Raw genomic sequence first — 26,566 nt, 5'->3', positions numbered from 1 at the left:
TACTTCCCTTTTCCTTTCCTTTCTCTCTTATGTTTTCCTCCCTCCCTCTCTCCTCCCCTCTTTTTTCTTTTTCTTGCATAAAGGGATTCCTGGGCAAGTGCTTGTGCCTTGTCTCCAGTAGCTCAGGAATTTTTTTTAGTGTGTGTGTGCCAGTCCAGTCCTGAAGTTTCATCTCAGGGCCTGGGCACTGTCTTTTAGTCTTTTTTTTTTTTTTCCTTTCAGTCCTGGGGCTTGATTTCTGGGCCTGGGTGTTGTCCCTGAGATCTTCAGCTCAAGGCTATCCCCCAGCCATTAAGCCATAGCCCCACATCCCCTTTTCTTGTGATTATTTGGAGACAAGAGTCTGGTGTTCTTTACTGCCTTGACTGGCTTTGAATGGTGATCTTTAGATCTCAGCCTCCTGAGTAGCTAGCATTACAGGCATGAGCCACTGCTTCTGGCTGTCCTTTAGCTTTTGTGCTCAAGGCTAGTACTCTGCCACTTGAGCCACAGCTCCACTTCTGGTTTTCTTTTATTGCTTAATCAGAGGAAGATAAGAGTCTCCTAGGCTTTCCTGCCGGGACTGGCTTTCAGCCTTGGTTCTCAGATCTCAGACTCCTGAGTAGCTAGGATCACAGGATGAGCCACTTGTACCCAGCAGGAACATTTTTCTCATATGTGTCTTAGATCAGGGAGTAGGTTTCCATTGTTAAGGAGATCTACACTGTTGAATCAGCAATGACATCATAGATGTGTGAAGGGCACCCTAGAAAAGACACAGGCCTTTCAAACTAAGTCTTTAAACTTGAAGCTGCTACTTGCTACATCTTAGATATACTGCTTTCATGTTTTTGGAGTTTTACTCCCCCCACAATGAAGTAGAAATCACAATTCTGTATCTTACAGATGTATAGAGAAGATAAACGACAAAAACAATGACAACAAAAAGTGTCTGTAAAGTACCCACACTTCTTAAGTGCCCTATAAACAGGCTTCACTAATATCAATCTTTCATCTTCTCCCAGACATCCAGACAGGCTTCCGTTTATTTATCCTGGATAATTATCATCGGCAAGGGGGCCTCCCTACCTCCTCATCTGGCGTAATTACCCCTGCGAAGTCATCTTCAGGGAGCAGAGCACTATCTGCTCCGAGGCCTCCTGTGCTGGGCCTCCCCTCCCCCTTCTGGATCCCTGGAGCAGATGTGGGAGGCTGAGCAGGCAAGACTTCCGCTGCCTTCTGCTGCTGCTGTGAACAGCTGAATTTCTGGAATCCTTGCTAACAGCCGGAATCAGAAGCATAGCCCAGCTGCATGCTTCCTCAGGGCCTGCCAGGGCTTTCTATGTGTAGGCAGCCCCTTCTTGTTCTTCCTCCCCACCCTCCCAGCTTCAAAACAATGACTGGAATTTTCTATCAGTGATGTGATACAAGGAAGAGGATTGCTATCTGGACTTGCGTAGAGTAAGGACCCTTGCAAAGGGGAGAGGACACCAGGGAGTGGGGAAGTGGAGGGGAAGAGTCCAGAAAAATGGCTTTAGGAGCCTAAAAATATTTTGTTTCCAGGGGAGGTGTGATCTAGCAAGAGCAATGACTAGCAAATGGAGAACCTGGAGTTGAGAACCAGCTTTCTCTCTCTCTCTCTCTCTCTCTCTCTCTCTCTCTCTCTCTCTCTCTCTCTCTCTCTCTCTCTCTCTCTCTCTCTCTCTCTCTCTCTGTTTCTTTTGTTCTTTCTTGGGCCAGTCCCGGGGCTTGAACTCAGGGTCTGAGCACTGTCCTTGGGCGTTTTCCTCATAGCTAGCGCTCTTCCACTTGAACACAGCACCATTTCCAGCTTTTCTATGTATGTGGTACGAAGGAGTGAAGCTGGGTCTTCTTCATACATGCTAGGCAAGCACTCTACCACTAGAACAAACTCCTGGCCTCTTTCTATTTTACAAAAACTTATTTAAATTATCTTTAAAAAGTTGCGCAAAGAATTTTCAACTCAACATGTCCGTTTATGAGTACAATGCATCTTGATTAGGGTCTGCCATTTCGTCATTCTCCCCTATCACTCTTGTTAATAAGTCTGAGTTGATGGGCAACTTACCTTCTGTGTCTAGCGTCCAGTATCGTCATGTGTGTGATGTGGGCATCGATCTTTGACTTCCATGACTCTTCATGTTCTAACAGTCCAGGATTCTCTTTCTGTATTTCTGGGTTGTTTTCTCCTGATCTCAACTATAGAATAGTGCTGATGACCCTGTGCCCCATTCCCTGGATTGGCTGTTCAAGGCCAGTCCTGGGCCTTGAACGCAAGGCCTGAGGAACACTGTCCTTGGACTTTCTCAAGGCTAGAGCTCTACCACTTGAGCCCCAGCATCACTTCCAGCTTTTTTCTATGTATGTGGTACCGAGGAATCGAACACGGGTGTTGGGGGCCAAGTAACGCCGTGTCTAATAACTTTCTGCTGAGACCTGTAGTAGGGGTAAACAAGTGGACCTCTTTATCCTGCCCACCTGTTGTGCTGATAGGCTATTGCACCCAATATAAGGAGGGGAGTTTTAGAGAGATTCCTGCCTTGAGGAAGCTGCGTGGCGTCTCTGTACGTGCTCCGGAGAAGCAAGGCTGAGTGCGGGAGGACAGTGGACCCTCTCCTCTCGCGGCTTGGACTGATTGGGGTGTGCTTTTCCCCATCCCTCCTCAGGAGGGACTGGGGACAAAGGACGCCGACACACGGGTCTTCATGCATGCTAGGCAAGCACTCTACCACTAGGCCAAGCTCTTGGCCCCCTTCAGCTCTTCTGGAGCAAGCTGGAAGTCCATGGTGTGCAGTGATTTGAAGAATGGTGGAAGCTTAGCTGTGTCCTATGCTGTGAGTCTGGCGCAGAAGGGGATTCTCGGCTGAGGAGGGAGGCTTGCAGACTGCTCTCGGCCTGTACCTCCAGCTCTCCAAAGTCATAACTCAGAATATTCACAGCTTAGCTCCTTGGTGACAAATGGTCTCTGAACAAATGCCAACAACTAGTGTTGAGGATGTGGGTGAAAAGAAAATGAAAAGGGTTAGGAAAGGGAACCAGAAATAGAATCCTGAGATAAAAACTGGAAGGTTGAATTTAGCAGTGGCTCAGATTCATAATGTTGAGTGAAAGAGCTCGCTGTATTTTCTGTATAGAAATAAGTCGAATGATTCATGGAAACTGCTTTCAGGAGTATTTTAGCCTGTGCAAATGATATTCTTCAACTGCGGTGTGTAAGGTAACCAAAAGTATAGGTTGTACAGAATCTATCCATGTGAGCCCCAAAGTTCTCTTCTTAAGGTGTTCACAATCTAGTGGAGACAGAAACAAGTAAATGACCAGGTATTCTCGAAAGTTCTCTAAGATAAATAAGTATGAATGAGATGCTTCTAGGGCCATTGGCATTCGCAGTAGGACTCACTGTAACAGGTCAGGGCCATTCAGGAGGGAGGGTCTAAGATGGACTTTGTAAGGTTGGAAGGATTTGGCTGGGAAGAGGGCATTTTGAGCTCATATAGTGTTGGATATGGCTGGAACCTGGTAAAAGTAGTCTAGAGTGTAGGATTAATGTTCGCATCATGAAAGGAAAAACATATGCTGGGTGCTGGTAGCTCACACCTGTAAGCCTAGCTACCAGAGGCTGAAATGTGAGGATCATGGTTTAAAACTAGCCTGGGCAGAAGAGTCTGTGAGATTCTTATTTCCAATCAAGCAGCAAAAAACCAGAAGTAAACTGGATGCTAGTGGCTCATGCCTGTAATCCTAGTTACTCAAGAGGCTGAGATTGGAGGAGTGAAATTAGAAGCCAGTGTGGGCGGGAAAGTCCCTGTGAGACTCTTATCTCAAATTAATCACTCTAAAACCATAAGTGGTGCTATAACTCAAGAGGCAGAGTGCTAGCCTTGAGCACAAAGAGACTCAGGGACAGCATCCTGAATTCAAGACTCACAACAGACAAAAAAAGAAATAAAGCCAGAAGTGGAGCTGTGGCTCAAATGGTAGAGTGTCAATGTTGCATGAGAAAGCCAAGTGAGAGCCTGAGGGAGAGGAAGATAAAGTAGTTTGAAAAGCTCTTAAGTATCAGTCTAAGAAATCTGAGTGGGCTACAATGTGTTGCAAGAACCCATAAGTTAAAACCACAGTGGCTTACATCAACACTGGTGGATTTTATTTAGGATAGCTGGGGATCTGTTCCCTGTGTCCTCATCCTGAGCTCATTCTGATGATGCTTCTACTTTCTTAGAAAGTTTTAGTTTGCTATGGTTGAGGAGCGGGAGTGTGAAAAATGAGTATGTCACTACTTGTAGGCTCCCATGCAAAAATGACTGACTTGCCATTCTCACATTTTAATGAAGGTCAAGGTGAGTCATAGGGTCATGAGAAGAGGAGAGACAACCCTTGCATAGGTTTGGGAATAGTTTGAAGACAATAATTAAATACCAAAATTAAGGAGGATGCATACACAGTCCTGTGCTTTTGGATGAGACAGTAATGTGATTATCTGGGCTTCCTGGTACCTGCTTTACCTGCTTCATATACTGATCATATTCTTTTCCTTTTCCCCTTCCTTCCTTCCTCCCTTCCTCCCTTCCTCCCTTCCTTCCTTCCTTCCTTCCTTCCTTCCTTCCTTCCTTCCTTCCTTCCTTTTCTTCTTTCTTTTTGTTATTTTCCATATAGTTGCTTGAGCAATGCTAACCTTAGTGGATTATGCATTATATGGTTTACATAACTCTTGAATTTCTCTCTCATTTAGGTCTAAGTATTAAGCTGTTTTGTTTGGATTTTGTTTACTTATTGGTTTGGCAAATAAGCAGTTTGGCTGAGACTTTTTATGTGGATTAAAGGTGTTGCTATAAAGGTGATATACAGAGGGGCTACTGCTACGTAAATCATGTACCTTTCTCTTTCTTTCTTTTTTTCTTTCTTTCTTTCCATTCTTCCTTTTTTTTTGTCAGTCATGGGGCTTAGGCACTGGGCACTGTCTCTGAGCTTCTTTTGCTCAAGGCTAGCACTCTACCACTTGAGCCATACCTCTATTTCTGGCTTTTTCTATGATTAATTGGAGATAGGAATCTCATGGACTTTGCTGCCTGGACTAGCTTCTCACCTTGATCCTCAAATCTCAGCCTTGTGAGTAGGTAGAATTACAGATGTGATCTGTCAGCATCCAGCTCCATGATTATTTCTTACATTAGAGCAAAATGCTGCACTCCATGTTGGTCTCCTGGGGGCTGGTCTTATTCATCTACTTTCCTCATTGGTCCACAGATTGCAAATTTGTGCCTGGACAACTACACTTATTTTGAAGGGTGGATTAAAAAAGGATACACAAGAGTATATCTGTTCTAGTTAACTTGGGAAAAGAAAATACTCTCTTCTTGGAATTGTTTCAGCCCTTTGACAGAGTGTATTTTGTCATTTCTAGTATGTTTATCTATCAGTGTTAATGATTATAAATACAGCAAAAAATACTTATTTCCTGGACATTGTTTACTCTTCTTGTCACACTCTTCTCTAAGAGGCTGACATCCAATTTCCTCATTGAATGAGACATCTGGGGACTTCTCCAATCTCGTTGGCTCTGCCTGGAATGCAAACGTTTCCAGCCCCTGGTGTGATGGGTACATGAGTCTGGTGGCTTTCACCAGATCAACGTAGCAGCTTCAGTGATGACAACTTGGGATATCAAATTATCTTGGAAACTGCTTTGCTATTGACAGTCCGGGCTTGATTACATCATGACTGGATCAGAGTCTGAGGCAATTAACTGCTTCTTGTTTCCCTTCCCAGGGAAGGTAGAGGGTGCTGTGCAGGGCCACAGGGTGGTAGGGGTAAAATCCCATGTCTGTCTTGTACATGGGACAACTTGGTGTCCATCAAATCAAAAGTTTTGCTTGGCTGTTTATATTGCAGATTGGGTTAGTATTTCACAGCAGCATGAGAAGCTTTGGAATGACCCCAGTGGACATGAGAAACTGGCTAAGGGCAAGGACAGGTGACAATGAAACTTAGAGTTGGAAATCCCAGCCAGGGAAGAACACACACACACACACACACACACACACAAACACACACACACACACACACCCATCTGGAATTAATTTATGGGTTAAATGAACACATTTGGGTTACAGTTCCTTCCATTTTCTTCCTGTAAGTGAGAATTAAAGTAGTATTTGTTTCATGGGTGCTACTTGGGTGTTTAGAATGTAAATCACCCAGTACATACAATGCTCTTATTCAGTAGCTATTGTATAATGAATATTCAAACCCAGTAGTGATCATTACTAGGTGATGGTCTGGCTATAGAAATTCATTTGGCCACATGGCTAGTAGTAAAGTATGCTAGCTTGGTGAGGTCAAAATTCTGGAATATTTAAATAGCATGAAGAGACAACACTACTCAATGACTATGACGGTAATGTAGAAATCCAGAGAAGTTTCCACATTCAGAGAAGTTCAAGAGCTTGGGAAGGTTTTGTGGAAGGGGTGAGATTTGACAGTTGAGCAGACTTTAGTGGAAAGCAAGCCATGGGCATTTCAGGAGAGAAGAGGAGTAGTTCATATGGAGTTGTCCTGGATGAGACACAAATCCTCTGTACCCTACAAAGCAAGGATGAACCCTCATAACGATGATGAAGTCATCTACAGTGAGTTCATGGGAACATGGCTTACTTTCTTTTGCCTTAAGGCCTGCATGGTGGCTGTAAGATAAAGCCTAAATGGTAATGACAAGAAGCAAACGGTGACAGATGATCAAGCTGGCTTATAGATCAGTTTCCAAAGCCCTATCATTTGAGATGCTAATTGTTGGATGAATCTGAAGTCTTAAGGAAGGTGTTCTTTGAGAAAAGGGTATGTAAGTTTTGGAGCCTTTTACGTTATACTAATTAAGCACTACTGGGGATATAATGCAAGGTCTTAGGCTTGTAAGGCAACTGCTCTACCAGTTGAGCTACACTTTTTTTTTCTTTTGTGCCAGTCCTGAGGCTTGAACTCGGCCTGTATACTGTCCCAGAGTTTCTTTTGCTCTCTACCATATGAACTATAGTTCCAATTCTGGCTGTGTGTGTGTGTGTGTGTGTGTGTGTGTGTGTGTGTGATTAATTACAGATAAGCATCACACAATGTTTCTGCCCAGGCTGGCATTGAACCCCAATCCTCAGTCTCAGTTTCCCAAGTAGCTAGGATTATAGGTATGAACCATTTGTGCCTGGGGAGCTGCACTTTTGGCTAATTATTTTGGAGGCGCAGTCTCAGTTTTCTGTTGAGCCTGGCTTTGAGCCATGATCCTCTGGATTTCAGCCTCTTGAGTAGCAAAGATCATGGGCATGAGCCATCAGTGCCTGGCTTAATTTTAGTTTGTAAGTATAGTTTTTATGATTCTCATACCATGATGTAATGTCACTAATTGTCAGTAATTGAAAATTAATTGCATATCAGTTCTATGCCAGGTCAGGGGATAAATGTGAGCATTATCTCTGCACTTACAGACTCCAGAGTGGGAAGAGAGGTGCCTATTTCATGAGCTAGAAGAGAAATGTCTCCCGTTACAGATGTGAGCAAGGAGCTACCAGAGCCCAGAGCAGTAGCTGCAGAACAGCAGTGACACCCTCCACTGACTGATGGGTCCAGAGTGAAGTAGGCCTGGCTTGTGCTGGCGTGGCAGGAAGAATGCCCAAGCCAGCAGCTTCAAGGCTAATTAAGTGAAAAATGATGCGATTGATTTGTTTGCTCCCAGCAAATACAACTTGGTCAGCATGGAAAACCAATGAGTTTAAAATTTCCCCACTTTCAGCCTGCAAAGTAGTTTCAGCATTTTCTTCCATCCATGCACTCTGGTGTTGAAATGCGATACTATTTAAATATTTAAAAATGCACGCTTTCAGCTGGGCAAATAGTGTCCTCATCCAGAGAGTCTGGTGGTCACCTCTGGATGTGCAGAAGTAGAGATGTGGGGCGGGACTGAGGAGGTGACAGGAAATGACGTGTTGGGATCCTTTTAAGTAGATCATTCTAGCCACACTGTGCTGTATGAGTTGGAACAGGTAAGAGGGGAGGCCCGACCCAAGAAAAAGCCACTGCAGTTGTTTAGGCAAGAACTGAGGAGGGAGGTATGGAAGAAACATTTCTAAGGAGAAGTTGATGGAAACCAAGGTCCTATTTATTTCATTTTTCAGCACAAAAACTAGATGTCAACTGTTTTATGTTGTTTTATGTTGCTTTTAACTCAAAGAGCTCACTGTGTTTGCTGAATTCAAATGGTTTATACAAAGTCCTACTTCATAATTTAATGTCAACATCATTTTTTCTCTTTAAAAAAATTCTTTTGTGGGCCCGGAGTTTGGCCTAGTGGTAGAGTGCTTGCCTAGCATGCACGAACACCCGGGTTCGATTCCTCAGTAGCACATACGTGGAGCTATGGCTCAAATGGTAGAGCCCTAGCCTTGAGAAAATCCAGGGATAGTGCTCAGGCCCTGAGCCCAAGCCCAGGACTGGCAAAAAAAAATTCTTTTGTGATACTGAGGTTTGGAACTCCTGGCCTGGCTCCTGCTAGTTAAGAGCTTGCTCTAAGGCTCACACCATAGTCCTCCCCTTTTGCTTGGTTTTTCAGATAGTGTCTCATGCCTGGGGCCAGCCTAGGACCATCATCCTCTGACTACTATGCCTAGCTTATTCGTTGAGATGGAAAGTCTTGGGGACTTTTTGTCTGGGTTGGCATTAAACTATGATCCTCCAGATTTCTGTCTCCACAAGATCAGTTGTTTTGAATAGCAACAGTTCGCTAAACCCCATACATGCTTGGTGTTGGGGCTTCAAAGATGAGGATTTACTGATGGGAGTCCTCAGCCTCATCTGGTCTAGGGAGAATAGATGCATGAATGACAATCTTAACAGTGCACAGGAAACACAACTCTGTTACATATAATATGCTTTGGGAATAAGGAGAGTCCAGGTTTCACTTTCTCAGTGGAGTCAGAGAAAGACTTCATGATCTTAAAAGATCATTTCTGCATGACGGATCAGAGGCAAGGAAGGATTTCCGACAGATGAAAGCAAAGGCACTGAAATGTGGCAGTATATAATGTATCTTGTAAACACACTACTGTAACATAGTAAGGAGTGTCGATTTGAGCTGGGCCCTGGTGGCCCATGCCTGTAATCCCCATAATAATGTCTCTGTATTAGACTGGAGCCTTGTACCTGGTAAATCTCAACACATGCTAGTAATCGTTTGACCAAACATCTGGGACTCAGAGAAAGAGATGAGGTTCAATAGAGAATATAGCTCTTCTGCTTTAGTATTTTTCTTTTAGACTGCTTGTGGATCTCCAATATAATATGAGAATGGACTCCTGGGAGTAAAGCAATGCTTCAGTAAGAGAGGGTTTCAGTGGCTCATACTTGGTAATCCTAGCCACTCAGGAGGCTGAGACCCGAGAATTGTGTGTTTGGATTAACAACAAAAAACTGAACTAGAGACATTGTTCAAGTGGTAGACAACTGGCTGAGAAAGCAAACTTAGCAAGCATTAGGCTTTTGAATTCAAGCCATGGAGCTGGCACAAGGTGAAAAAAAATAGAGTAGGTTATCTAGGACTTGGAAGAGGAAAGTTGAATTTTAGGATGGATGGTAACATCTGGGCTTTAATCCTGGGCATTTTCAGTCTATCTTCTAGAACAAATTAACTAATTACTCACAGATTGTCCCTTCTCAACAGCTGGATTCAAAGAACAGAGTCCTCAGTGGAGCCCCCACCCCCTACTCCTCACTCTTACTGATTTCAAGGCCATGACCTGACATAAATTGGGAGAATAATAAAATATGGGCCCCCTTGGGGCCTCCTCTTGTACAGAGGCAGGGCATGGGGTTCATTGAGTTGGGGTTTCTTTCAGTTTGTGCAATCTAGTGTGGTCCTTTTGTCTTCATGTTATATGTGATGACCTTGTGCTGGGGTAATACTGTCTAGGGAGAGTTCAAGGTCTCCAGTAATGGAGCAGACTGAAATGTCCTAGATAACTTTTCCTTTTTGACATTCTGAGCCAATAGTTTTTGCTTTGGGGAGAGATGAGAGGATGCCATTTGGGGACTTCTTTATCCCTAAAAGTTGCTAATGCCTAGTTCTCTTCCTTTTTGTTCTCTTCCATACCAACATTCCCACTAAGATCCCTTGGTGGCCAAGTCTGATGGGGTTTACACAGTTGATGTGGTGCATTTCTCACACTTTCTCTATTAAGAGACTAGAAATAGAGCAACAAATCAAAGAATTATAAAATGTATTGAATATCTGCTCTGTTCTGTGTTCCTGGGTATGAACGGTGAGAAATAATTATAATTATCAATGTAGTATGTATTTTTTGGGGTGTGTGTGTGTGTGTGTGTGTGTGTGTGTGTGTGTGTGTGTGTATACATGCATTCAGATATACTAGGGCCTAAGTACCTTTATGTATAGTCCTATTTGATCTTTGCAACAAAGCTATAAATTAGAAATTGTAGTATCTAATTTACTGATGAGGAAACAGAAGTTAGGAGATTTAAAATGATGCAGCTGAGGTAATTTAGGTAGGAAGAGGTTGTGTTGAGACTGAAACCCAAGTCCCTCTAGCTTCCTAAGACCTCTCCCTTAACTATCTGCCAGCCTGCCTCCCTGAAGCTAAAGGACTACAGGTGCAGTCTTTGCTCACAGAAGAAACACTGTGATAGTTTCTAGTAAGACTTATAAGGCAAATATGAAGGGTTAAAGTGAGCCACAGCCTTGATCTTGATCTCAACTTTCATCGTCCAAAACTGGGAAAATAATTTTATGTTTATGCAAACCAGTAAACAGTAGGTTGCTAGACAGCTAAACAAATCATTGCACTGTAAAAGGTCTTCAGCTTAGCTTCAGTTTTCAGTAGATTTTTCCCCAAAGGTCTAAGTTATCACAGGAGAGTTTGTATGTTGCCCAGCCTAATGCCAAACATCACTGTGTTGGGTGGGGAGAATGCTTCTCCTTCCTTAGAAGGAGTCCTCATTAGACATGCCAACATTCATTAGACATGCCAACATGCCAATATATACATGCTTGCTTTTAAAGAACCAACGTTCAAGTAGTAAAGAAACATAGTGGTGGCTGGGAATGTAGCCTAGCGGTAGAGTGCTCGCCTAGCATGCACAAAGCTCTGGGTTTGATTCCTCAGTGCCACATACACAGAAAAAAGCTGGAAGTGGTGTGGCTCAAGTGGAAGAGCACTAGCTTTGAGCAGAAAGTGTCCAAGGACAGTGCCCAGGCTCTGAGTTCAAGCCCCAGGACTGGCAAAAAAAAAAAGAAAAAAAGAAAAAGAAGCTGGTAGATGAAAGGTAAGAAGCTTCGTAGATAAAAGGTAAGTTTTTTTGCTCTCTCTCTCTCTCTCTCTCTCTCTCTCTCTCTCTCTCTCTCTCTCTCTCTCTCTCTCTCTCTCCCTTAATCTTTCTCTCTCTCTCGGTTTCTCTCTCACATACACACACTCAGCCCCTAGAGGTCCCATGCTTGCCCCTGGAATGCCTATGTCCTTATATTATGACAGGATCATTTAGAAAATGAACTAAGGACATTTCCAAAAGGTCTAGGCACCAGAACAGTCTTGCCTTTCTGAGTAGTTGTCCTAGGAATGGCTATTTAAAGGTAGGGAGATTCCATTTGCTGTTTATCCTATGGGGAGGCTCATGAGAACTTGTGTAAGAACAGTTGACATGACCTTGGAACTCAAAAATGTTTAGGCCTTGAGATAGCCCCACATTCCTATCTTTTCCCATTTTCCACAGTGTGGTAAGTACAGAGCAGATCTAGATTCACAGACCTGTCTGAAATTCTACCTGTGTAGATGGTTGTCAGCAAGTGAAGTGTGGCTCAGAAACAAACTACAGAATGAAACAAGGACTGACAAGCCTGCTGTCCAGGGCAGATAATGTGGAAAGACAGATGGACTCGTGGGAGCATTTGCAGGACTGCTATAAATTTCTTCTGATTTAATTGTTGCAAAATGACAAGAGGTAGGAAGTAGGTGTTTATGCATGTTACCAACGGTGAAGCTGATGTTTTTGTATAGAGGTAAAGGGATTTTGCAAGGGTTGCTTATCCCCTGAGCATCCTGGCAGCAATTAAAAGTGCATGGGAAGCAGGGATGGAGGTGGTTGGCAACAGAATTTTTCACCTGCATGAAGCCTTTAAATGTGAATTCTGGGACAATAAGAAAAATATGACTCTCAAGTGTTAAACTGGAGGAGAGGACTGGCATTGAAAGAAGGATGGTGAGAGTGTCTTGAGGAGGAGGAGAGAGGAAAGTGTACAAAAATAGTACATAAGTTTTTGGACATGGGAGTGGGGGGGATAAATAAGGAAGTATGAGCATTTTAATGCAAAGTGTTATGGTGGAAAATCTCTGCGAATGCTCGAGCATGTTGAACTTGAATGAGGAAGTAGAAGTGGGGGGTGGGAGTTATGTCACAGAGAGTCCCTGGATGGGCTCTGATTTTTAAAGACCGTGTAGAAGAGATGGAAAGAGCCAGGGAAACATGAGAAATACAGATCTATAAAATAGTAACAGAATGGGTGAAATCTAGAGCTACAGCTTGCAAACGTTGCTTTTAAACCACCCCCACTCCACCCCTTTCAGTTTGAGATTCTTTTTAAGACTAGCTGAAATGAAGATTGAATGATTGGTCCAGTGGTAGATGGGATGGGATAATGGTAAGAGAGGACAGATCTGTTCTGTAACAAGCAGAATACCCTTAAAACTGGAAATTGTAGGACAAACAGGCTTAAGTGGGGGATAGAAATCTATTTATCCATTTATCTATTGGTGAGCCAAGATGATTTAATAGCTTGGTTTTTATGAGTAAGGTTGATATAAATATGGGTGTAAGGAATCTTGATGGTGGGTGGACTTAGATTCCTTTGGTCATCTACCTAGAAAGGGTATGGTTGCATCATGTGGCAGTTCTATCTGTAGTGTTTTTTGAGGAACCTCCATATTGATCTCCATTGTGGCTACACTAATTTATATTTGCACTGGTGGTACATACTTGCTTCTGGTTGGAATTTGGGTGTGGTTGTGTGATCATGGGCAACTTAATTATCCCCTATGAATCTGTTTCCTCAGTTAGGAAATGGGAAGAAAAAAACGTTTCACCTGAAAAGTCCATCCATGGCTTCCTTAACAGGTAGGGCCTGCCCACATCAGCAGCTATGTCCACCATGTAAATATGGCACTTAATTTTTGATTTAGGGAGCTTTCTAGCTGTGCGTTGACTCTTTCCATCTTCTTCATGCAGTTTACCATGAAGGGTCTCTTGGGCCACTCACCTTTGTGGCTGGAAATCTTGTTCTTCTGTGTTATCCCACTTTTCTGGACTATACCAGTGCAATTTGGTACCTTACCTACCCTCTTACTTTGCTTGTGACCAGGCACCCTTACCAGTAGAGGAAGAGTCCATCTAGTCCCTCCTCTGCCACTGTGTGCAAGGCTTTCTGGATGCTCCTGCTTTGGCCTTTCTTGGAGCAATTAAATGGTTTACAGATGGTTACAAAGAATATATAAGATTGATTAAAAGTGCTCAGCACTGTGCCTGGCAGGTAATAGGTTACTCATATTTTTGTGCTATATTCTAAGGGGCTGCCTCAACGAGGACAAAGAAGATGACTCTTTTTATTTAAAATTTAACATTTCAAAAGAAAAAACTGTCTAGAACAGCAAGAGATGGTGCAGGAAAAGGGCCAGAGAAACAGGGTGCTTTTCTCTTTATCTTGGTGAACTTTATCTCATAATAGCTACTTGGCCCACTCTTTGCTTAGTCATTTAATCCACAGTCACCTCAGTTAGTCACTGCTCCTGGCTAATTCTTATCACAATTATGATCCCTTTTGTTTATTTTTAAACCCAGTCTTACTGCCATTAGAAAACTCAAGTTGGAACCTAGCAAAGTAGAGTGAGCAGAGACTTCAGGAGGGAGGAAACAGAATCAGAGCACGGATCCAAGGAGGAATTTGAAAGTAGAGCCATTACTCTATTGGGCAAGGGATACATTAGAAGTCAAGGTAAGATGAGTCAAGATTTGCTCTTGAAGAATCCACCATGGCAAATCTCTTGGTTTAATGAAGACAAAGGACTCCAGACCAAGATATGCATATTTGTACAGTTCTTCAGGGCAGGCTCACATAGTATGTCTGTAGAGTGGATACTGAAAAAGGGTAGAAAGTTTCTGGCAAAATATGAAGAAAGGTACTTCTTTATAGTTGAAGAATATGCTGATGACCTTCAAGCAGAGCTAGTTTTGTGGGTGTGATTGGGACAATTGTTTAGGGAGCAGTTCAGAAAGACTGACATGCTTAGTTTCACCTTTTCCTAGCATCATCTCGAAATTTTTGTTGAAGTTGACTTTGGATATTGGGGTTTGAACTCAGGGCCTCAGGCTTGCTAGACAGATGCTCTACTTCATGAGTCCTGTCCACAGCTATGGTCTTGAAATTTTAAATTTATGTTTGGGTTTGTGCTTTATAAGAAATTCTCACAGTACAGTGCCCTTTTGTATTACCAAAAGAAAATGAAGCTGCCATAAATTTTGATAATTTAATAAATGAATTCCCAGAGAAGCAAGTCAGAAAAACTTATGCTCTATAAAGATATCTTGCTAATAAAGAATTTTATTTATTGTATTAACAATTACACTACATATTTTTGTAATTTGTATATTCATATTTTATATATAGATCACTCTTAGTACGCTTTATAAGTAATAAAGTATTTTTTAAAAAGAAAACAAACTTCCTCACAACTGACCAAAGGGGAACAAAAAGAAAACAAGCTTCAATCAGTAGTTCAGATTGCCATTAAAGCAAACAAATAAATTTTATTTTTCTCCTGGCTGGCTTTGTGACATTTTCATAGATGTTGACTATAACCAATCAGCCTCAACCCCTCTACAACTCTTCTTTATCCCCTCTTCCATTCAATTTCAACCATTTCATTCACACATACATACATATAAAGAACTTTGACCGTATTCTTTTCCATTCACCATCTCTATTCACCCTCCCCCCTTCCCACTACTACCTACTTCTCCACAGAGCCTCTTTTGTTCTCTTGTCATTCATTTTCAGGGTATATTAATTGTACCAGTGGTTTCACTATGGTATTTTACATGTGCTCATATTGTATTTCAATAAGTAATTCATTTCCTCCTGCTGCATTTCCTGCCAGGGCACAGAGCAGATGCCCATCACATGCTAGGGGATGGGAGGAAGGAAGGCTATTAACACCACAGGGGACTGTCACGTGGATCCCTTTGGATGGCTTAGCTAAGAGACACTCTCGGTTGTTGCTGCTGAAACTGATGGGTCCAGAATTACAAGGCCATTGTGGGAGATAGTGGCTTTTGGTAAAGCAAATTTATCATTGGGAATAAATATTTGATACAGGCACATACTTCTTAAATCCAGGTTATGTTTTAACATATTGTTAGTTGAACCTGCTAAAGAAATACATTGGTTAAATAAGCAATATGTGTAGTCCACTAATGTGCCTTGGGGTCTAGTGCAATAAGGCAATCTTTAATACCTATTAGAGAGATCAAGTTATTTAAGAAATAAGTATGCTCTATGGCAAATTGAGGGCAGCAGGTTAATAAGTTTCTCCTTAGTTATAAATAATAAATTGGTCTTTGTTTTACTAAGTTGAATCTATAATTCAGTATTAGTCTCTCTACCTATTACTTAGACAAAGCTTGCTGTATATGTACCTGAGCTAAGAAATAAATATTTTTGTGAATCATATAATGGGTCCTCCCAAGTCAGGGATGATGTGAGGAGAATTTGGGGAAAAAAGTACCAGGGAAGAACTTAGAGAGGGATGATAAAGGGCAGCTTGCTATAGCCAATGTGCAAGTTAAGTGTAAAGATGAGTGAGTGAATTGAATTCTCTCTACCTCTCTCTCTCCCCCTCTCTTTCTTTTGTGAGTCATGGGGCTTGAACTCTGGGCCTGGGCACTGTCCCTGAGCTCCTCAGCTCAAGGTTACCACTCAACCCCTTAAGCCACAGCGCCACTTCCCATTTTCAAGAGATTAATTGGAGATAAGAGTTTCAGATTTTTTAGTGCCTGGGCTGGCTTTGAACCATGATCCTCAGATCTCAGCCTCCTGAGTAGCTAGGTTTACAGCTGTGAGCCCCTGATCCCGGCGTGACTTCGCTTTTTGAGGGATACAGAGCCATCATGGAAAGATGACTGGTCCCTCTAAGAAAGGGAGTCTAGCCAGCTGGCTTCCATGCTTTACTGCGTTATCATCACAAACCTTACAGGAATACAAGGAAGAAGCAGGACTGATACTCATATCAGAGGGGAAGGTCTTGCTTTCATTAAAGGCTATAAAATATTTACTAAGAAATTCACAATCCCAGTTACAGTGAAGTTAGAGGATTGAATGTAGTTCAACTCTCTAGAGTCCAGAAAAAGATGACGATTTCTCCAAAGTCGGGCTGAACAGGCCTCAAAGTCACGACCCCTCACCTTCTTTGTGAGACTCCTTCTTTCACCCGACTCCTCCCTCTCTCTTCTCCCCTTCGCTTCTCAGTGTGTATGCTGAGCAGGCTTAATAGATAGCAGGTTGATTTCCTATCTGTTCAGCCAGGGTTTGAGTTTGTTTGTTTGTTCTAGTTTTCTCACTGTGACTGGACACAAGAGGGCAGGGAAATCATTGCAACAGCTGCCACAGAAAACAGCCAGTGAGGGTGGAGTATGTTACATGGTGTGTCCTGGGGGCTTTCCATCCCCGTATCATCAGGTGCTGAGCTCTTCTTGGCTGTTTGTCTACAAACTGTAACTATTCAGTGAGACTCTGGGGACACCATGACTCACTGCTACCAAAACTTAGAAAGGAGAGAATCAGGAATGCCCTCTGAGAGGTTAAACAGAGGAATTAGCACCACGTACTACCATGCATATCCTGTTCCTGTTGCCTGAAGGGCAACATTTTGGGTCCCTTGGCTGCTGCTTTGTGCCTTGTTCTAGACTCCCTAGGTCTTTCTCCTTTCTGCCTCTAGCTGGGGTACGTTCCTACCTCTTCTCTGGATGCCCCCATTCTCTCCCTTCATTCTCCTTGTTTTAGTTGGATCCTCTAGCAGCAGCAGATATGGTTCTCTGCCTAGATCTTCTCATCAGAACCAGCTCACTTGTTCCTGCTGCTGAGAAGTCAACAACATCGGCTTCTCTCACTGAGATTTTCTTTGGACCCCAGGGAACTGCCTCTTCAAGGTCCAGTTCCAGTCCTGGCTCACCATGACTGATGGGTTGACTTGAGGCTGGATATAAAGGCTCAGCCTCCTTGCTTCAGGCTGAGTCTCTGTGTGGCTATCGGCTCCAATTAGATGGCCAGGAGTCTCTATTTCAGAGGAACAGCATTTCCCTCTCTCACCATCCTGTCATCTTCATTATTTTTTTTGTGTGCCAGTCCTGGGGTTTTACCTCAGAGCTTGAGCATTGTTCCTGTGCTTTTCTGTTGAAAGCTAGCCCTCTACTTTTTTTTTTTTTTTGGTGTTTTATTGGTGCTAGGAGTCTCATGGGCTTTCCTGCTCAGACTGGCTTCTAATCAAGATCCTCAAATCTTAACCTCCTGAGTAGCTAGGATTACAAGCATAATTTACCAGTACCCAACTCATTCTCATTTTTCTGGCTGTTGTAGCTCCTTGAGGACTCCCTAGGGAACTTTCTGTATTCTCAGTTTGCTTCCCACAAGTGCAAGCTAAGATGGATGGCTTTAAGAATAGTCGTGGAAAGAGGACACTAAAATGGGGATCCAACTTGTCTATCATTGGCAATGATAAACACAACACTGGTAGTAGGTGGGGTGAGAGTGTCCCTCTGATTCATATAGCAGCGCAATTGCCAAGGAAATAACTAATGGGAGAGGACGCACCTGATCACACAGTATCTACGGCAAGGGAGAGGTCTGAAGGAAATGGTAACTGAGGGAGATTGTGGTTGGGGGCTCTCAATTCATCAGAGACATTATGACGACTGACAGGGTGACAGTATCCGAATAAAATTAACCACAAATTCTAGGCAAAGTCTGAGGGCCTTCTTTGCAGAACATAAAGTATCCCCAGGTCAGTAGGACCAGGAAAATGGGAGAATCAGGTTCAGGACTAATTTGTAAGAAGAACAACTAGTGAACCAATTCAGCAGTGATACTCACTAGACACTATGGTGGAAATGAACCATACAACTTGCAGGGAGGAGAGGGGTTGAGAGGGGAGTCACTGAGAGTAAATGAGGGAGGGAGAGACATTGTTCAAAAAGAAATGTACTCATTACCTGACATATGTAATTATAATCCCTCTGTACATCACCTTTATAATAAAACTTTAAAAAAGAAAACCATGTTACCAAGTTAAAAGAAAGAAGAACTGGTCTTCAGAGAAAGGTGAATTGTGGTCGAGATCATGTTATTTATTATTAGTTTTAGTAGAGGGGGAATGGTGACCCTGAGATTGGGGCTGGAGCTATGTGAAAAGGATGAACTCACAGACTTTTTCTGAAGCCAATGCCAGCAGATTCTGAATACCAACTGGAAGCTTCTGCTGACATAGGCATCTTGCAAAGTGATACTTGTTCCTTTCAAATCTACCTTTGTCTCTTCTCCTAGTAATCAGATCAGCTACAGGAACAAGTTCTAGTGCAACTTGATGAGATTAGCAAGATCTGATTGGGAGGAGGGGAAGGACTTGGGAGAGAAATGCTGAGATTATGGGTGTCATGGGAGCACAGTGACTGGGCTTGGGACTCAGTCTTGAGGTGCTGGGTGAAAAGGACAGAGTAAATATATGAAGAATCATTCCTTTAGATATGCAAGCCCTCTGAAGGGCTGTCTCAATGTCAGAGCTTCCTATAGAATCAACCGAGGCCTCAATGGCAAGTGTGTTGGAGGTCAACTTCTCACTCTGCACAGTCTGCCTTTCTTTATGATATTTCACTGCTTTCCAGTCAGTGTTCTAAAACAGCTCTTTTCCCAGAGCTAGGTCCCAGATATTTCCCTGTGTGCTTGCTGGGTGGCAGTAATTGTTCCTTGAAATGCATATATTTAAGCTCTCTCATGTGACTTTATTTGAAGATAGGGCCTCTCTTGAAATAAATTAAGGCCATAAAGTCCTAATTCTATAAGATTTATAAGAATAAGAAAAGCTCTGTCTCTGCACATGAGAAGACATGGAAAGTAGGTATCTGCAAGCTTAGATGGAAGTTCCCAACAGAAACTAACCTTGGTCTTGGATTTCTAGCCTCTAGATAAGAAAATATATTACTGTTGTTTAGGCCACCATTGGAGTATTTCATTGTGGTGATCTGAGAAGACTACAGTGTTCTTTGTCCATTCCTCATTATAAAATTTACCATTATACTTTCTCACCCTTTTAACCATAATGTCTGCTGTTTTGCCTTGAGTCCTAAGGAATAGCAGTTTCTCAGTAAGTAATCGTTGAATAAGTGGCGGATCAGTGTGACTTAGAGAGACACAACTTTCAGGCCAGATGAAGACTTGATGGAAATAATTGTATCAGAAGAAAAAAAGACAGCTTGTCAGTCTCAGGAAAACAATTTAATAAAGGCCAATATTGGTACCGGCTTAGCCAGTATAGGGCCCTGTGTTCAAAATCAAGTACTTCCCACCCAAAAAGAAAAGAAGAAGTGCAAGTGTTAGAGTAGTTCCTAAGCAAGAAGAATCCAGGAGAGAAGTAGATGATTATGTTGATTCTAGTAACAAATTAGTAACCAATGTAGATGTAGGGAGAAAGGCTACATCAATGAATTTTTAGTATTTACAATCATGAGGGTAGGGCCCTCTGTAAAAGTAAGAGCTTAGGATTTAGGCTGCTGTGTTGTATATATTATCTACCCTTCCTTCCATCCCTCCCCTCTTTCTTCTCCTTCTGCTTTTAGGCTTATCCAATAGGAACACTCACCATGGTTTGCTTTCTTATACAGGCCTGTTGGCAGATGATGGGGACTGAACTATTGGAGTTTATGAAACAGCCACCATTTATCTTCTAAATGAATTGATTGACATCCTGACTGTATACATCAGTTCTGTTCAGTGTGACCTGGTCCTGAGGGATGGATATGCTTTTACTGTGAGGATAAGTCATGATTCTGACCCTGGAAGATCTAGACATCACTACCAGACTGTGGGGAGAATTCACAGAAGTAACTGTGCATCTCTGCAACCTTCTACACGGGCCCGTTGGGACCTGTTGGCTTTTTCCAGAAAACTTGCTAACCTCAAAATGTGCTGACAGTCCATTTTCTACTTGGGGATTTTTGTAAATAGTAGGGTAGGCTAGAACTCTACCACTTTGAGCTACAGTTCCACTTTGGGTATTCTGGTGGTTAAATGGACCCTGGGGTGTCTTTGAACCAAAATCCTAAGATCTCAGCTTCCTGGGTAGCTAGGATTACAGGCATGAGCCACCCTGGTGCCAAGTTTAACTTCTTTTTATCCCTCATCTTGTCTGGTTCTGGACATGTGGTCATTGTTCACTGAAGAATAGATGAACTAATGGTCCGTAGCTCTGTTATAGGGCCTGAACTTGCGGAGCTTTTCATCTCAAGGCTACCGCCCTACCCTTGAGCCAAGCCCTATTTCCTAGGCTGGCTTTGAACCTTGATCCTCAGATTTCAGCTTCCTGAGTTGCTAGGATTACAGCCGTGAGCCACCACACCCGGCTCATGCACTTTCTTGACTGGACTGGTTTTGAACTGTGATCCTCAGATCTCAGCCTTCCGAGTAGCTAGGACTACAGGCATGAGCCACCAGTGCACAGCTCCTAAACTTTATTTTTGTTCGTCAGCTGGTTAAGTCTATGGATGGGGAAGCTGTGAATATGGAAGGCTGATAGTATTCTCATTTTCATCGTGATTTCTTCATTAGGTATTTAGATGGTATTTTTCTTAATTTCTAAACATATGTGGCTTCTAGTAATCTTTTTGTTATTGATTTCTGGCTTAAAGATATTCAGTTGGATTTCTATCCTTTGGAATTTGTTGCGCCTTGCTTTATGGTGTAGCATATGGTTAGTTTTGAAAAGTGTTCTGAGTGTGCTTGAAAAGAATGTGTAATTTGCAATTGCTGAGTACAGTCTTCTAAATATGTCAATTAGGTTAGGCTTGTTACACATGGTGTTCAGATTTTCTGCTTCTTTACTGATCTTTTCCTGCTTGTTCTGTCAGTTTCTGAGAGAGGTGTATTTAAATCTCCACTGCTTTTATAGATTTGTTTATTTTCCTACTAGTTGACTCAGATTTTGCTTCATTTATTTTGAGACTAAGTTATTAAGTACATAAAAATTTTAAAGTGTTATGTCTTCCTGGTAAATTAAGACTTTTATCATAATGAAGAGTCTCCTAAATCTCTAATAATGCTTTTTGCTTTCAGCTCTGTGGTAGAGCTTACAAGATTTTTAAAAAGTTAGTATGGCATATCTTCTGCTATTTTACAGTTAACTTGTCTGTTTCCTCATGTTCTACATGGAGCTCCTAGGAAAAGAGCATTATTAAGCTTTGTTTTTATGTCCAGGTGGATAATCTTGTCCATTAAAGGACTGATGTGGAAGACCATGTACATTTACTATGATAACTGGCCCATTTGGGGATAGCTATCTCATCTGCTTTTCTGCAACTGCCTGCTTTGAGTTTTCTTTTTTTTTCCTTCTCTTTCATGATGATGTTGTTGTTGTTGTTGTTGTTGATGATGATGATGGTAATAATGATACTGGGGTTTGAACTCAGGGCTTCTTGTGCTCAACTTTCCATTCAAGTCTGACACTCTACCACTTGAGCCATGCTTCTACTTCCAGCATTTTGCTGGATAATTGGAAATGAGACTCTCAAAGATCTTCCTTTCTAGGCTGAATTTGAACCACAGTTCTCAGATCTCGGCTAAGATTAAAGATATGAACCTCCAGTGCCTAGCTTACAGTGATTAAACAAAATCATTTTATTCTATTATATTTGAAGTTACATACTCAGTTTTACTTTATTGATTATCGAAGAGTACGCAGCTTTGACTTCTATATTGCTACTTCATTGGTGCTCTTACTTGGTACACTTAACCTTCTTCCTAGAAAATGCAAAGATCTGAGATACTTAAACTCTATTTATTCTCTCCTGACTTACATGTCACTATTGTTATGTATTTTAACTTATGTATATTTCAAAATTCATAAAGATATATTTATGATTGGCTTATAGGGCCAATATTGCACATATATTATACTTTTTTGCCTCTTTTCTTTTCTCCTTGCATCTGTTGTCATTTTGAAATACTCTAAGGTTTCTTTCAATGCATGTCTGCTTGTGACAACTTTTCCTGGTTTTGGCCATTGGAAACTGTCTTTGTATTTTGGTGCTGGGTCTTGAACTCAAGGCGGGTGCTCTACTACTTGCACTCTACTTCTGGTACTTGGGCAGTTAATTGGAGATGTGTCTCATAGACTTTTCTACCCAGTGTGACTTTGTGAACACTAAATGATGGTGATCCTTCAATCTCAGCTTCCTGAGCAGCTAGGATTATAGATATGAGCCTGCACCTAGATGGAAATGTCTTTATTCTCACTTCATTTTAGATTTGACCTTTCGTGTGCTTCTTTATTTGCTCTGCTGAGACATCTAAGTAATCAGCAGTCAGCATTATTCATTTTGGGGAATAGGATAGTGAGCTGCTTGCTACAAGTACTGGCCCAGCTCTTCTGGGCTCCAAACAAAAACAGCAACCCAAATCAACATATCCATTCACAAAAGGCACATTCATCCCCACCACCTGCATAGTGGCCAGAGGAGCTCTGCCAGGCTCTGCACCCACCTACTCCAAGGTGGGTCCTGTGGTATAGTCAACCCAAAGATTATTCTTTAAAATTTTTTATTGTAATTAATAGAGGGATTACAGTTATATTTGTCAGATAGAAGGAGCATTACTTCACACACATTGATACCCCTTGTCATGTTTTTGTCCCCATTTCAAAGATTATTTACTTCTGTGTGTGTGTGTCAGCAGGAGGAAGGCCCATAGATGGCACGGATTTCATTCAGACTCTGAGGTTGCCATAAATTTCTTCTTAATCACATACCCTACATGAAGAAGTGAGTAGCCCTGGTATGGCTGTGACCAGGTCTGAGTCCATATACTGACCTGACACAGCTCATCATAGACTGTTGACATGTTCAGTTATCAATGTTTGTTTCATTAGGGGAGGAGACTATAATGATACCTTGAATTCTATAAGCAAAGGATCATAAGAGTTAAGTACAGAGGGTACCAGAATATCTAGTGACACAATTGGGTTAAAAAACATGTGATCGTCAGGCAGAAAATGTGACCATCATATCAGTGATAACCTTTGTTTCTAACATTGCCAGCAGAGAAGATCTGTTTTCTGTTCTTCCAATTTAGCTCTGGAGAGGAAGCTGTTTGCTTCAGTATTCTTGCCATTGAATTCACCATAAACCCCACCGAGGTTAATTAATTTCCCCACAAACCCAAATAATAATAACAACAATAACATCTCCCTTTAGTCTTGAACCTCATAACTAATTTAGAGTTGAGGTAGAGATGGATATAAATTGAAGCCTAAAGTCAACCCTTTAGTGCCCTTCACCCTTTACAACTTTGTCACCTGCATTATCATCTTTCATTTCTCCTTATAACAATAGTTAATCACTTTTTTTCAGGGGCTGAAAATTATATTTAGTGTCACTAAGTTCAGTGTTAATTGTCTACTACTTACAAGACAATATGTTGGGGGGGGTGGAGGCAGATGACTCACTCAAAGTTATAGATCTGAAAAATTCCATTATAGATTTTGACCCTTGCCCTCCAACCTCCTGATCTGTGCTAATTTTGACCTTAAAGCTGGGCCAGGCTGGGAGCATAGCCTTGTGGTACAGTGCTCACCTAGCATGTACAAAGCCCTGGGTTCTATTCCTCAGTACCACATACTCAGAAGAGACCAGAAGTGGTGCTGTGGCTCAAGTGGCAGAGCGCTAGCCTTGAGCAAAAAGTGTCCAAGGACAGTGCTAAGGTCCCGAATTTAAGCCCCAGGACTGGGAAAAAAAAAAGTTGGGTCAACAGAATCAGCTGTTATAGCTAGGAAAGGCACAGGGCCTCACAACTTAGTAACACATCTGTGGCCCTATGTCTTAGATTCTCTGTGAAAAAAATCCAGCTTAATTCACCTAAATGAAAAAGGTTTGTAAATAAAAGACTTCTTTTTTTTTCCAGTCGTAAGAAGGAGAAGGACCTTGGAAAGATGAATGAGAATGTTCTGAAAGAAAATGAAAAAAGGCCGATCATGTGAGCATCAGGACATTGCTGCGTTCTGCACAACAAAGCTATCTGCTTTCCGTTGTAAATTGTTTTCATTGCCTGGGTTTTTCTGCTCAAGGGAACAATATTTCTCTATAAAGAATAATTCAATGCAACAAAATCTATGTCTTTGTCAACAATCATTTTCGCTGTATAGATGGAAATATCTCCTATGAGTTTATCTCAGTTACTAGACTACAAGTTCCTCAGGGCATCAATTGTGCCTAGCACGGTGCTTGATGAACATTTGAAGTTCAGTCCGTGTTCATTAAGCTGAAAGGACTGCTACCAAAACAGCTGTGTGTTTTAGTTGTGTTCCATTACTGACCATTTTTAGAAAACAGGGTTTTCTATATTTGAGAGATTATTTTTTTTTCAGTTAGCTTAGAGATACTTCTTTATGCATGACAATTGCTCACATGAAACTTTCCCTGATGTCTTCAGGTAGAACAGCACCCTTTCCTCCCTGCTCCTACTCATTTTATTTTTACTCTTATTATAACACTGGATTACAATGACTGGCTTACACTGGGGATGCTTCACAGATTTAACTTGACAGAAATGATTATAACAAAGCTTCCCCCACTAAACTGTGAGACCCCATGTCTTTTAGGTTTGCTCTTCTGTCATGTTTTCTGGCACAGAGCATGTAAAGGTAGAGAGTATGGGAGGAAGGAATGAACAGACAGGGTGGGAAAGAGAAGAAGGAAGGTAGAATGAGTAAAAGTAATGTGGAAGAAGATGGGGGAGAAGTCCCCTGAGAAAATACTGGAGAGCTAACAGGATGGTAAAGTGCCACCAAGCCAGCCAGGATCTGGAAGTTTGGAAATACACAGACTACTTTTTCCCTTTAGGGGATTGGTTAATTTCAGAATTTTTGAAAGCCCCCAGGAAGTAGGAAGAATAAGGAATGCTTCATAACTCCGGAGTCTCTTCCTGAAATGGCTACCCATCTGAATTGAACTCATCAGGAAGGTCAGGCTGGTAGATTTCCTAGTCTTATACAACAAGAGGGCACACTGGAAAGTTGGCACAGGTTACGGTATGAATGAGAAATGTTACCCATAGGCTCAGGTATTAAATTAATTGGTGGTACTATTTTGGGAAATGGTAGATATACTAGGAGAATGGGGTCTAGCAGGAAAAAGTATCCCTGGGTCACTGGAGGCAGTATCATTGAAGATTATACTTGGTCCCTTGTCCTTTCCTCTCTCTCAGTCTCTGCTTTTTCTTTTAGGTGAGCTGCTCTGCTATGCCTTCCCTGCCACATGGACTAAAACCTCTGAAATACTGAAGAAAATAACTCCCTCCTTTCCTAAGTAGTTTGTGACACATATCTGGTCATTGCAATAAAAAAGTAACACAGCTGGTCGTGATGCCTCAGGGCTGTAATCCTGCCTACTCAGGAGGCTGAGGTATGTGGATTGTGCTTCAAAGCCACCGGGGCACTAAAGCCTGGTCTCCAACTCAAGGTCTCCCTGTCTCAGCCTCCTAGTATTCAGAATTTGGGTATGAGTTGTACAAGGGCTAAAGCACCAAGAGATGGGCCACCAGGGGCCGATCAGTCACTGTGGTGTCCCATGGGTGTGGCCTATTCTTGACTTCACAGATGTGCCAGGCTATCATGTACCTTCAAAGTTCCGTATCTTGAATGCTGTTTTGGTATTCTTCAACAATGACTCCTGGATCCCCAAGGAAGATAAAGACCGTATTCCACTTAACGCCTGATGGAGTTCTGACATGGCTGTTTATAATTAGCCAGACAATAATCTGTACTGCTGAGCTAACTCCAAAGCTCATCTGCTTGCTTCTCTGGAGGTTTTTAAATAGACAGGGATGTGTTAATGACACCATGCGTTATCTGTCTGTTACCATTCTGGCAGGCACTGTGGAGACGTGACTCTCTTAGGAAAGAGTTAATCAGTATTAGAGCAGCACTGAATCTGCTTGTGTGGTACAGACACAAGGTAGTACTCAGGTACCACTGGGAAGGTTCTAGAATACTGGGGAGGCCAGGTACTGTGGGTCTTGTCTTTTGGGCTAGACTTGGGAGTCTGATGGGAGACATTGCTGGAGTTCCCGGGGTTGTGGCCAGGTGGGCTCATTTCTACTGACACCATCTTCATTCTGAAAGCACTAAACTCAGCATCATTCTCGAAGAAGTCAATGAAATATTGATTATTGCTAATTTTCTGACTTCCAAGTAGCTCTCTGTCTTGGCTCTCC

At 42.1% G+C, this 26,566-nt stretch overlaps 1 long non-coding RNA gene across 1 annotated transcript; it reads left to right on the top strand.

The window, feature by feature from the left end:
* Positions 1–805: 805 nt before the first annotated feature.
* Positions 806–25,669, top strand: LOC150057855 (uncharacterized). Its single transcript, XR_016536791.1, has 3 exons — positions 806–1,440; positions 24,257–24,328; positions 25,578–25,669. It is a non-coding gene; the product is annotated as an uncharacterized LOC150057855 (long non-coding RNA).
* Positions 25,670–26,566: the final 897 nt, after the last annotated feature.

Source organism: Megascapheus bottae, chromosome 10 (genome assembly GCF_031878675.1).
Source record: "Megascapheus bottae isolate mThoBot1 chromosome 10, mThoBot2.hap1, whole genome shotgun sequence".
Lineage (NCBI taxonomy): Eukaryota > Metazoa > Chordata > Mammalia > Rodentia > Geomyidae > Megascapheus > Megascapheus bottae.
This window is presented reverse-complemented; position numbering and strand designations above follow the sequence as displayed.